Below are 14,489 nucleotides of genomic sequence, written 5' to 3'. Positions count from 1 at the left end.
TCGATGACTTACCCGCAGTGCTCGAAATCGCCTGCTTTCTGAAAAATGGCAGTCCAGACGCGCCCAAAACGCGTTTTCGGCCCAGAAATTCTGTTCGTTAGGATGGTAAAGTTGCCCTGTAGCTTTACTCCCGCGAAGAAAGCTCCTCAATCAGAGATCATTGCCGGTGCCTCCCATAGAGCTCCCGACAAGGGTGTAGTCACCAACACACTTGATTTCTTGTAGAGCCCTAAGTCCTTGGTGCATCCTTCTCCTCTCTGTGTGTTGTGTTAGTGCGTTGGCGAGGTTGTTGGGACTTCCTTGGCTTGAAGAGCTTGACCTTTCTACGCTTGCGCGCACTTGTTGCAGGAACCTCCTCTTGGTCTCTCTCATAGTCTGAATCCTCCTCCTCCTGTTGTTGTTGCTGTGGTACCTATGTATCAAGTTCCTCCCGAGTAGGTAGGGGACCGTGTCCTGGTAGTAGGGTCTTGCCACCTATGGTGCTGCGCAATGTAGGAATGTTTTCACCAACCCAGTTGAACTACTCATCATTGGCCTCTCTGTGTCTTGATCTTTGGGGTGGCTACATTGTGGGGTCTTCTTCACACGCTTCCTCCCACTAGAAGGGCCTACATGTGTGTGCGCTGGTGTTACTGTGGGAGGAGGATTGGACTTTGGTGATCCCATTGGGAGTGTCCTAGAATCCAAGGGATCACTCTCTTCTATGGTGTCGCCAGTATGTGGTTGTTGGGTGCCTTGCACTATGTTTTGTGAATGCATGGTAACACGTGCGGTGTTCTTGGTGCGTGCCATATCCATGTACGACTATGCTAATGTGGTGATATGCTAGTGTCCTTACGTGGGTGTCTACGTAGATCTTGAGCTCAAGCTCTCTAAAAAAGTGAAATGAAAATGAAGTGAGAGAAGGAACTATTAATAGTTTTTTAAAGGAAAAAAAAACCTAACTAAACTTATTTTCTTAGCCTTATTACATCTAGATTTATGCTAGTGTGTGCACAACCCAACGCCTCCCTTGTCTCCTCATTATAGCACCATGCCTATGGGGAGCATTGGATGGTCTGCAACCATTCAAGCCGAGCATGACTTTTTGTAGCCTTGCGTGCCTCTTGCGCAAGCTTAGATTGTTGGGCCCGCTCCCTAACCAATATCCTTCCAAAGGTTGTGCGATAAAACCAATTAAACATCTCTTGTAAATAGTTTGTATGTGTTCCTCCTACAGAAGCTCCACCTCCATGTCTTGTATTTTTGAAATAAACCCCTCTTGCTTTATAATGTGATTTCTCCATCCCTTGGGTACTCCACATGTCGAGCGATCCATACTTGTTCATGAAATACGCACCATGCACATAAACTATGTGTTGTACACATGACAATAGAATTTAATTAGAAAAAGTCAAGGTTAAAACACCAATTTATTTTTTTATTGTATAACTTACCATATGGTGTGTTACTTTACTCTCTCCCCCAAGCCTGACATACCAGAGGCCTGCTTATTCACTCCAATTTTCACGTTTTCGCCATGGTAGCCCAGAGAATTCAGAAGATGCTCTAATTTACCAAGGGCTGCAACTTTCCTCTCTTGTGTAGGCATTGTGAATGCATAATCGATATGGCACTTAAGCAATCGATCAAAGATTCTCATGAATGCATGAAGTGTGCAAAAGTGAATATTCTTTAGTGGAAAATTAATGATGGGGTTCCAATTTGAATTCCTGTTTGGTTCTCCTAGCATATCACGAGACATGACACCTTCCACCTATCTTGCATTTGGTTGTTCCTCATCTTCATCATCAGTTGACTCTGTTGGATCTACTGCATCTTCTTCTTGCTTCTTCCCTTTCTTGGGACCTTTTGAGGCATCCTTCTCGATAGAACCAACCTTCTGTATACCTTTTCCATTTGTCTTTTTCTGCCTAGGAATATCAATCTGAGCATTGCAGTATGGACAAGGCCATCTTGATGTCGCGACTTGAGCACAACCCATCATGCATTTAATTGTCTTCAAATCTCCCCCAAGATGCCAATCCACCTTGAACTTTCCTATGTTTTCTACATCTAAAAGTTGACCATCAATTTGCTTTTTGATTACATCTGTTATCCAGGGAGTCCTTTCAAACATCCATGTCAATACCTCATGTGTCTCCTTTGGTACCTCGAATGCACCAAGCCACCAGACCTCTTTCTCAAATTCTCAAATTGCACACTAAAACTTGGTTTGATAGTCTTTTCCCATGCACAAATCATGGCCTCATTCATGAGCATAATGCTCATACGTTCTAGCTTCCAACCTTTCACAATTTGGCACTCATCTAGCTTGAGCACAAATGAAAGTGTGCTCCCCAAAACTGTAAATAAACAGTAATTTACAATATTCAAAACAAAATAATCGTCTTCATTTTCTACTAAAAAACATGAATAGTAGCAATTGCAAGTTCTCACCTTCTGGTGAAAGACCATAGAACTTCACCATATCTTGTTGTAGTCTCTCAATATGAACAAAGATGTTATTGTAAACATCATAGTGAAATTCTGTACTTGTTGTCTTGATTTTCTTTTTGCTCGACCCTGTGTCTAATGTTAGTGTGCCCTCAATGTGATAAAACTGTCCTATAGCTCGCTGCACATCATCATTATTGATACGCTTGATATTGTGAATCACCTTGAGTGTAGGAAAAAAGTGCCAGTGATTCCTTGTCTTAGAAATGCATCTTTTACAACCTGACGGATTGCTTGGTACCCTTTTATGCTGATTCCAGTCGTATCACAAGCATGTTGAATTAATGAAGAATCGATGGAGGTAGTAATCTCGCTCACTACATTGCTAACAATAGCTTGGCATATTTTAGGATGATGAGGGTCAGTAATAATTGAGAGAATATCCTTGGTATTCAGAATGGCTTTGACCAAATCCTTCCATCCCTCTTCATTAGAACCACACACCTCTTGCAGAAAATTCCTGGTAGAACACAAATCATGACTATTTTGTTTAAATCACTGAGTGCATAATGAAAGTTTATGTTACTTACTTTGTTGTACGAATCCTTTTCTTCCATGCATGCTCCACCTTTAAATGCAAGAGATTCTATACCAGCTAATATCTTTTTGTGTTCACGAAGCACCATTTGGCGTTGCTTTGAGTCGTTTGATAAGTTCCTCTAGCCTTTGAATCTTTGCATCCTTCTCCACATTCTCTGCGAGGATCTCTTTCATTTTATCTGATGATGTTTTAAGTCCTTCTTGACATTGTAAAAGGCTGAATTGTGATGCTTGCAATTGAGATTGGAGAATATGGGTTTGCCAAGCTCCACTTGTAGTCAATCTTCTGCAGTATCCTAACAAGCCAAGCTCTCCTTCACCAACAAGTTGCATAAAAGATGATAAATTGCGGAAAGGAGGGTTTTCTCTTAATGGAGGGTCAACTGGATAGAGATGCCCATCAACACAAAGATCTATATTTTTCTCCTTAGCTATCCTACGAGCTTGGACATTGTGCATCAGTAGGATGAGTTTTTTTAGAGCTACCATACTCTTCACGAATATGAATGTGTAAATCAATCTTCCGTTTTCTAGCTTCACAAGGGGCTATACACAGCTTGCAAAGGCTCCATAGCTAAGCAAAGGAAGAAGCTAAAGCAGAGAGAGAGAGAGAGAGAGAGACATTAGGAAAAAACGGAGCTCATTTTGGGGCCCTGTAAGAAATTCACTATTTTTCGATTTATTTCTCTCCAAAAAGATCTCAAAAATAATAAAATATGGAAACGTGGCTCAGAACTGTCAGTAAGGACCACTGAACTGTCAGTTCAGAAAAGAATAAGATAATCTTTTGTCTAACTAACACGATTTTGCATTAAATGTCTCCTTAATTTTTTTTGTTTCTCGAAGATTTCGCATCTCTTTTGACGACGTGTGCAGGCCTCTCATAAAGAATCCATCATTGAACTTAATGATTGTATGGATACCGCCACACTTCCACAATTCATTTTACAAAAAGACTATGAGATTGACAAGCCAACTTTGCAACCTCAGAAGCACAAAAATGGCCGATACTAGTGAGTTACAATCTCAGAAGAAGCGATTATATCATCTTCACATCGACTTAGAAGAACAATATGCTCCAGCACAAAAAAGACGAAAGGATACGGTGCTAAATGCTCAACAACGGGAAAATATGAGAAGAGAAGGGCTCCAACATATTGACTTATGGTGTGATGGAAGTATATATCCAAAATGTCTAGTACAAAACTCTACACCTCCATTTGTCAATCCAACCACACTGTTGAGGTTTGCGGGTGATGGACAAAATGGACTTCTTGGTTATATTTCAGCACAGTCTGCATTTGCAGAAACATATAAAACAATGTACCTACAAGAAAAGGGAGCCAGGATTCAAGAGATAGCTATTCGTACAAAATTGGAGCAGCAGTTGCAGAATGAAATTGAGGAGCATTCAAAGAGTAAAAAAGAGTTAACAAGATCAAGAAGGAAGAGAACCATGCTTGGAGACAGACAACGAAGTAGGAAGATTAAAAACATTGCAAATTTGAAGGCTGGGACTGGTGGATGCAAGCAAAGAATTCAGGAAGCAAGGTTAGTTTGCAATTTTTTATTTTTTAAACTCAAAAATGCTCTCAAATGACTATATCTATTTTGTCCAGTAATGCAAAATAGGATTGGAAGTGTTGAATAATATAGGCATATTGTGTTGTTACTATATTGTTACTATAGGAAATTATTGGAGCCTGCAAAAGAAAATATGGATCCCAACCTTCTTCCAGTTAAACAAATGAAAGGATTGCTTTCTTGTGGTGTAGCAAAAGGTTTGATTGAAGAAAAAAAATACAAAACAATCAAACGCAATGTTGTAGAGGACTTTATATCCAATAATCAAGTTGATGGTACTACAATCCAAGAGGCTCTTGATGTTAGTGGAGTTAGCAGGAAGGGATATAGTTCGATTTTCCATGCGATATCCTCAACTTTGAGAGATCAAAGGATTAAACGAGTTTTACTGCCAAATCCAGCAACAGTGTGGAAGATAAGAGGTCATTTGAATGAAAGTATAGATGAGTTTATTGGACCATATATCCATATTGAAGAAATATTTCATGATGCTAAAGGAACCACTGTGTATGACCCTTGGAACAATATATTTGTAGATCTACAACAACTTCAAAGAAGAATGGTCGAGTTTTATGGAATAACATTTGAAGAGTGCAAAGGCATTTTGAAATTTATTATCAAACTAGATGAGTGTGAGGTTGTAAAGGAAAAGAAAATGGAAAGGATTACTATCACATTGATGAATGGAGCACTTGATACATCATTGAATGAAGCGAGTTCGAAGTATTTTAGTGTGCAGTCGGAGAAACACATATGGTGGTTGGGCTCATTCCAGGTATGATCATTTTTTATTTCGTACTTGATTTTAGTCAATGTTTTCAAATCTTTTATAGTAAGACTTTTGTTTTGTATAATCACAGGTAAAGACAGAAGACCATGAAACACTAGATTGGGTGTTTCACCACACGGAAATACCAAGAATAATTAAAAGACAAGTGCAAGGAGAGAATCTCCATGTTGCAGGAAAAGGTGATTTTCAAGTAGAGTGGCACATGGCGGGGGATCTTAAAACACTTAAGTGCATGTATAACGTTAGTAAAGGAGGTAACTCAAAGTCTCCTTGTCTTTACTGCAAAGAATCAACGCAAGTAATGGATTCTAAATGGTGGAAGAGAGCACCTAATAGAGATAAAGTTGACCCTGACTTCAAGGCCATCTATGTTTTTTTTAATTAGCATGTATATTGGACCAATTCTAAGGTGCTCCCTACTCTACACCATTAGCATCCAGACCAGCAGCAGCAGAGGTTCATACCCAGCACAGGATACTCATCATCAGCACAGCACACTTGCAGATAGCTTCCAGGTTAGTAAGAAAATCTTTTTCCTTTCCTTCTTGTTTAATAGTATATTAGGGTAAGGAACTGATTGATGTGATGTAGGTTACATATTATGATAAATATTATATGCATTTTTTAGATTTTCTCCACTGCATGTAGAAGCAGGAAGACTTTTTATTTGGGCCTGTTGAATGAGAGTTTGATCTCTTCTTGATGTCCATAGGCTCAATCCATGTTGCACCAAGCTGTATACACACTGAAATGACTAAAGGCATGCTGAAGTATGGTGTCTCTAGAATTTGCAGCAAAACGCGAGGAGAGGATTTTAGAAATCTCAAAATAGTCCAAATCGCATTTTGTTGCAAATTTCAAAATGCTTCTTCATCTACCCATTTCATTGTGATTTTGTAAGTTTCTAGGCTATTCAAGGCTGCATAGTTCTTCTATAAACTCAATACATATTGTTTATAGTTGAAAAGATAGAGAATTCATTATAGGGATGCAATATCATGTTGTTTCAAATATTTGCAGGAAAACGCGATTTTGAGCTGTTATAAATTTCAAATCATCATAATCGCATTTTGTTGCAAATTTTTTATTTTTGCTTTATCCATTTTGTCATCACCTTCTTTTATCATTCTATGTTCTCCATGTTTCTAATCTTTTTCTATTGCTTTGTATTGACCTTTTCAGAGTGATGGCAAGAACCAAGGCAACTGCAAGGAGGTCTGGCAAGGGGCCAGGGCTTGCAGACAGCAGCAGCTGGGGCTGATGTCAAGGAATCTAATGTGCCTCCAAAAGGAAGAGTTGCACATGGCAGGAAGGGGAAGCCAATGAGCATGCTGCAGCAAAAGTCCAAGAGGTTAAAGCATTCTGCTGGTGTGCTAAAGGAGATCAGGAAACAGCAAAAAGCTATAGGCTTTGCAATCCCCAAGGCACCTTTTCAGAGGCTAGTGAGAGAAATTTGTGATAGCAGGCACCTTGGTTTCAGGTGGAACAGGACTGCCATTCTTTCCTTACAGGAAATGGTAGAGGATTACTTGGAGAAGTACTTTGAAGATGCAATGCTTGTAGCAGCCCATGCTCACAGGGTAACTCTGATGGCCAAGGACTTCAACACATTGTCCAGAGTGAGGTGGAGGTATGACAAGCTGGTCCATCCTGTGGAATGGCAGGACATTAAAATGAGAGATATATTATTAATTCCACCTACAAGGAAATTGAAGGCAAACAAGGTGAAGGTTATTGAAGTGACCCACTCAATGAGCACCAGAGGGAAAGCTGCTTATGAGGAGTCACTGAAGCAGCAAATAGAAGAATCCAAATCTGCTATAGATGTGGAGACTGTACAGATGGATCTACAGATACAGAGAAGGTTGCAGGAGCTGGGCCCTAACATAGTTGTCCATATTGAAGATGATTTTTCAAAGAATAATTTTGACTTGACAAAAGCATGCTTGGCAGCATTGGCTCATAAGAATGAGTATTGCTCAGATACTATCATTCTTGCAATGCTCTAGTAAGTGTCTTTTATTTTACATTTGTTTGCAAAACAATCCTTATTGTACCTCCTCCCTTACACCTTACCTTAATTATTGTTTTGTCCAATGTAGCATGATGAGAAGCTGGCTGAACCATGCTGTACAGCATACAGTTTATATTATTGATCCTGCAATTTCCTTCAAGTTAAGAGATCCAAAGGAAACTCCCATGGATATTTCCAATTGGTTCAGACACTGTGATTTTGATCATGTTGATATTTTGCTACTTCCATACCATAACAAGTATGTGTGTGGCTGCTTCTTTTGGGATTTTCCTTCAAGATTGAGTACTCTTGTAGCCTTTGATTTCTTAATACTTTTTTCCTTATGCAGTGACCACCACTAGAGCTTTGCTTCTATTGACATCCAGCAGAAGCAATGCTTTTTATTCAACTCTCTTAGAAACACACACAGAGAGGTTAAATTGTAAGTGGTTTGTGTGCTATTTTTAACTTTAAACTTCATTATTTGGATTTAATGCACACTAACTGAATTATATGTATTGCAGTTGTATTAGAAGACTTCTAGATGCATTGGATCAGTGTCCTCCTAATGTCAATCTCTTGGATTCAATAGAGCCAATAGATTTAGAGGTAGAAAGTTGTTCCCTCTACTGATGTCTATTTCATGCTATGCCTTTGAACTTATTGAATAATTTTATTTTGTTTAGACATTAACAGTTTCTAACATATCTTTCCAACTATCCAGACACCACAACAAGATGATTCAAGTAGCTGTGGTTGGAGAGTGCTGATTAGTGCCAAATATATACTTTCAAGCTATTTTGAGATAGGACAGCCAGAGCTTGTAAGAAAAAATAATTTTCATTTAGCTTCAAAAAATTTGATATTGGTACAAAGTGTTCTAAATCATCATATCTCATTGCAGATGAGAGAAGATAGCTTCAACTCGAGCTATGTGTATAGTTTCAAAGCTGATATAATTTGGAAGTTTTTGAAGTATGCCTTCCCCAAACCTATTGTACCAGCTACTGTCGAGTTAGGTGAGAGCTCTAAAGTCCGAGAAGGTGTCATACACCTTGATGACACAGATGATGCAGATGTGGTGCCACAAGAACAAGGACCTAGTGCTGATGAGGAGAAGCCACAAGAACAAGGACCTGCTTGCTGATGAGGAGAAGCCACAAGAACAAGGACCTAGTGCTGATGAGGAGAAGCCACAAGAACAAGGACCTGCTGTGCTGATGTTATTGAGGAAATGATGGAGCAGCAGCAAACAGATGCTCCAGGGGCAGTAGAGGAGACAATGGAGCAGCACCAAGAGACTGTACACGACAAGATGGAGCAACAGAAAGTAGATTCTCCAAATAAAGATAATACGGTGAGCTTGGACCATGTAGAGCAGCCTCTAGATCAGCCTGTAGATAAATAGAAAATTGTTGTCAAGAATATGTTCTACATATGTAATTAAACACTTCTGTACAGAATTTTACATTTTTGAATATAATACCTTTGTTTATGGAGTCTGTGTTATCTCAATTTTCAAATTTTCAATGTCTTTGCATTTTATTGATCTCTCTCTTCTTTTGAGCACCTGCAAAAAAGCAATATGAAACAATAGGGTAAAGTAAACTAATAGCAATGCTTAATGAGACTAGGATAAGTCACATGGTATACCTTCTTATTGTTGTAGATAAATAAAAAGTCCTTTGAAATAGAACCTTCTGTCTCAAATAGAATGTCATTGCGCAATTGAGCTAGGGAGCAACATTGTCTTAATGTGATATTGACTAGCACATCACCATTCTCAACAACATCAATATCAAGAAGTTTATTTTCTGCACCAAAAGAATCTTCATCTTGATCCATTGGGACTAGTTTTGTACCTAGCATTTGACTGCGCTTATAATAAAAAGAAAAAATAAAATTTTGTGATGCAACCATGTACTTCAGTTGCATAGAAGGTTGGACAACCTCACAAAACACTGAACTACAAGTCTTCTTATCCCAACCTTTATCCAAAAATTGTGGCATGCATGCCAGACTTGTTGCTTTAACTGTGAACATTGTTTTTGAAACCTTCACTGGAAAGGTATTAAACAAGTCTACAAAAACTATGAGAGGCATGCACAAAGAAATTTTTATTATCCTTGTGGCAATATTGGGCCTCAGAGCTTTCTGTACTTCTTTGAAAAGCTTGGCTCTATATGCCTCTGTAACACTAAAATGTGGGAGAGGCCAATCCACTGAATTCCATGCTGGAAGGTCTTGTTTTCTTAACACACCATGTGTGTTTGCATTGTCCAGCAACTGATAAAAATGATCAGTAAAAAATATACCGGATTGAGCTAGCTCTGTTGCACATCGACCTTCGTATTGTTGTTCTCCTATCGATCCATGCAAAACATCTATAAATCCCAGAATACAATCGATGTTTTGCCATGTCTCATACGATGAAGGGTATAAATCTGAAATAAAATAACACAAGAATATCAATAAGCAAAGAAAGAAAGCTTTGTCTTAAAAATCCATGCACCTCATAAAGAACAAAACCACAATAGAAAAATATACAATTAGGCCTGTGTTGCGGAAGATCATTTGGATAGTCTCGCAAGACAAGTTCTTTATGCATGTACACATGCTGAATCAAAACTTCTTTCACCGATATCTTTCCTCTGGTGATTTTAAAATCTCGTACTCTTCCCTTCCATGATGCCAAGAAAATATTTTTTGTCTGGGGTCTCTTTCTTTTACTAGGCTGCATGAGCACCCATGCTCCTTTCGAAACAGTAAACCTTTCCCAAGTTCCTTCCGTTTTGACTGTACTTGAATTCTCTACCGAAGAAATAGAAGAAGCAGGTCGACGGGGTAAGGATGTGTGGTATAATTCTGCCTTCATAGCATTATCATCCCCACAGAGCGTCTTCCACAAGAACGACCATAGTTTTTATTCACCATGGATACCTTGTGAATCTGTAACCACAGCAAAGTAATGTAAACAAGATAACAAAGTGAAGTTTCAAGAAAGAGAAAGTAGGCAGACAGATAGTTGACAAGAAACATCTTACTCTAAGCCAAACTGGATCAAGGGAGCAGTTTTGGAAAAGAAGAGGTTGCTGCACAATGAGGCAGTGGTGTAGAATGGTAGACCTTTCGAAGGAAAGGCAGCACAACAATTCAAAGTTCAAAGGGAGGTGGAAGCGGGAAGGCCCTTGTCAGAGAAAATGTCAGACTAGATTCTATCTTCATGTCCAAAGATCTTGTGAGAATAAAAAACCAATCTCCACATTAATGTAGCACGCTTGTACCTACATAAAATATTGTTTCTTTTATCTATTTTCTTTTATTTTTGTGAATTTCCAACGTTACGTTGGCCCTCTGTTCATTGGTTGAGAGCTTATTTTTCCAAACCGTAAAAGGCCCCAAAATGAGCTCCCTTTTTCCCTAATGGAGAGAGAGAGAGAGAGAGAGAGGGAGTGAGAGAGAGACTGTTAAAACTTTGCTATTGCAGGTTTAACAAATATCCGTTTTTCTAAGTAGAAAATGATCTTTTTGATATACAAATATACTTACATGGAGTTTTTCATCAATAAATTACATTTATGAGAAAAAATAAAAAATAATAATTTTTGGGGTCCCCACAATTTTGGAATCTGACAGTTAGTTATGTTTATGGGGTTGTGGGGACCTGACAGTTAGTTATGGATGTACTGGCTTCTGACAGGCTTCTGACATGACCCTTGAATTACAAGCTTTTTGGAGGAAAAATTTTATTTTCATCATACATATTGGTTGGGTGGTGTTTTTTCCACCTCAAAATGTAAAAAAAAAATAAAAAATAAAAATTTTTCACTTTTTGGGGCCCACCTAAATACGAGAATGTTTTGCTGATATGGAAGGGAGATATGATGGGAGTTAATGAGAAAGGAGATTTCAAACTGACAAGAAAGATTCAATTTATAGAGAGTGACAAGAAAGATTCAATTTATAGAGAGTGAAGATAAAAAATTCAAAAAGTAAGAGAGAAAGTATGAGAAAAGTCAAAAAGTAAGAGAGAGAGTATGAGAATATTCCCTTTAAAAAGTGAAACTAGGGGGGTATGGCTGATGTGGCAAGGCAAAAAATAGGGGTCATCATAGCCTTTGTCTCCCTTAAGCCCAGCTTTTTAAGCTCTAATCCCTTAAAATTAGGAATCCTTGGGAGGCCCTTTTTGGGTCCAAAAAATTCCTAATGTGTTGTTAGATTAAAATCTATTTTGTTGAAATTTTAGTCTCTTCAAAGGATACTGCTTTTGTGGCCTTACTGAGGGCTTGTGCTGAGAAAAAGAATCTAAGAGGCAATAGAGTACATGCTGATATTTTGAAAATTAGGAATCCTTAGGAGGCCCTTTTTGGGTCCAAAAAATTGCTAAGCGTCAGTGTCATCATGTGCCCCAACAGAAACTTTGTGTATAATTGTTTTGTAAAGTACAAAGGGATCTCATGGTGGTGAGGCATTTGACCATTTGTAGTAACATTTCGGCCATAAACATGTGTTGCCATGCCATGGTGGTTGGATATACAAAGAGGTGACATTAGCGGAAATTTGGGCTCATTTTTGGGCCCTCTAAGGGATTTTTTGCCATCTTTTCATGATCTTTCTAATGATATGTCATATAATAGGGTTATAACATAAGGTAAGAAATGTTCGTCGCGATAAAGGACCTTTGTGAGCGATGATGCAGCCACAAGATTCCCTTGTGGGTTTGCACATACCGAGTGTAGTTCCTTGTCAACCCAATTGTCTCGTACGCCTTGGTGGACCCTAGCTATGTAGACAAGCTGCACTGACTAAAACGGTCGGCCAGTCCACCGGTGGTGAGGAGAAATGATAGGGCGCAGGCCAGCATGATGAGCTCTTGCTACGTGATATTGGAACACTCTACCCCATCCTTGGTGGTGGTGCCCTGGTAAGTGCCGCAAACAAGGCGGGTCTTTGTAATTTTGTTCTCCTACATATGCATGGAAAGCGTCAAAAATCCCACTTATACTCTCCACTGGTTGCCAGTCTATCCTATTGGATGGATAAATATCTGCACAAAACCAAAAGATATGCATGGAAAGCGTCAAAAATCCCACTTATACTCTCCACTGGTTGCCAGTCTATCCTATTGGATGGATAAATATCTGCACAAAACCAAAAGATTAGACATTTTTAAAACAACAATTAGACACTTTTAAAACAATAAGGAGACAGGATTGAATGGATAAAAAATTGCATAAACTTCACCATATCAATGATGATTCTTTGCTTTCTGTCTTCATCAATCTCATGCACATCAGCCTACCTCTTACGCTTGTTTCATTCTCGTTGTTGTCTCTTTTTAATAGCCTCATATTGTCTAATGATGGCACATGATTCTAGGTCCTTCATCCTTGCATAACCAAGACTTTCTTGCTACACTTACAATCCTGTAATGGTAAGAACACTATATTGTAAACAATACTTCAATCAAATAATCCACTTATGAACATAGATTTCTCCAAACCACATATACTTGTACCAAAGTTATTGTTTTAACCTAAGAGACTAGATTAAAAATTTAGCATGGTAATTATTAAAAACTTACCCATGTTACTTGGAAAGAAATTACACACACATGAAGTGTAGGTAGCATATAGGCCTACCCTCTTGTTAGTTTAGTGGTTGGCGAAACGAATGAAGGCTAAAGGCGCGAAGTGGTCGCTCTCCTCTTTCTCGAGCTTTGGTATCCATATTTAACAAATGAGTGCTGTAGCCCTTCCACCCAACAGGAGACCGGACCATAACCTCTGGCACTAGGACTTCAACCCCCTAACCACTTGATAACATTTTCGAAGACTCAAACTCTTGTTTTTTCTTTTTTTTTGTTCAATGTTTTTATGGGTACGTCAATCTCATGAGCTAAAGCCACACCCTTCATTCATCATGTTGCACTAAGCTTACACTCAACTATGACTAAACCATAACCTATTGCACTAGGACTTCAATCCCCTAACCACTTGACTACATGGTGGAAGACATAATGTTAATATTATCATTGGGAAACTTATGCTAAGTCCTACTCATGGCAAGATGAAAAGGGGTACATTGCACCCCCTACCAACACTATGTTAACAAGGTTTTTCAGGTCCTACTTACCTACCACTAATCATTATTGGTGAACATTAATGATTGGCCAGTGTTATTGACCATTAACCATTACTAGCATAACCAAAGAAAACAACCTATGGTAGGATTTTATAATTCTTGGAGAAATAGATGTTTAATAACTCTCCTTGTGGTTAAATTTTTTTCCTTAAAAAAACTGACAAATTTCTTAAGTGTGACAAGAAATGTTACCATAAGAAGCACTTCAATGCCATTTTTTCCCTGTCATTCCAAGTTTTAATTATATATTCGGTTCATATAAAGCACATATTTGATAAACTTTGTGAACAAAGCACACCAACTTTGCTAAATGTTTTTTCAAAATTTGTCGAGTGTCATAGAAGAACAAAAGTTGATTTTGTATGGAATCAAGTGTACATTATCTAAAACCATTCTTATCAAACATTGACCATTGCTATTGCCTACCATTGATCATTATTATTGAACATTGGCTAGTATTATTGACCATTGGCCACCATTACCAGCATAACCAAAAGAAAACAACCTATGCTAGGATTTTATATTTTTTGGAGAAATAGATGTTTAACTCTCCGCGTGGTTAATTTTTTCCCTAAAAGAAACTGACAAATTTCTTGAGTGTGACAAGCAATGTTACCACAAGAAGCACTTCAATGCCTTTTTTCTCTTTATCATTCTAAATTTTAGTTATATATTTTGTTCATATTAATCGTTCAGTCTAGCCATGCTTTAGTCTTTCTGTGTGCATGTACCCAAATACATATAAAAATCATGTCAAAATAATCTTGACCATTGATTGTTACACAAAGAGAAGGATGTATTTTATGTTTTTGAGAAGAGAAACTACACCGCTCTTTTGTGTCTTAATGTCTTTCTTTAAAAACTAATAAGTTTTTTAAGTTTAACATGAGTAGAATATTTGATGAAGTGCAAAATTAAACA

This window comes from Cibotium barometz, chromosome 20, assembly GCF_041138505.1.
Source record: "Cibotium barometz isolate CiBa-2024 chromosome 20, ASM4113850v1, whole genome shotgun sequence".
Lineage (NCBI taxonomy): Eukaryota > Viridiplantae > Streptophyta > Polypodiopsida > Cyatheales > Cibotiaceae > Cibotium > Cibotium barometz.
The sequence above is the reverse complement of the archived record's forward strand: the minus strand, read 5'-3'. Positions refer to the sequence as shown.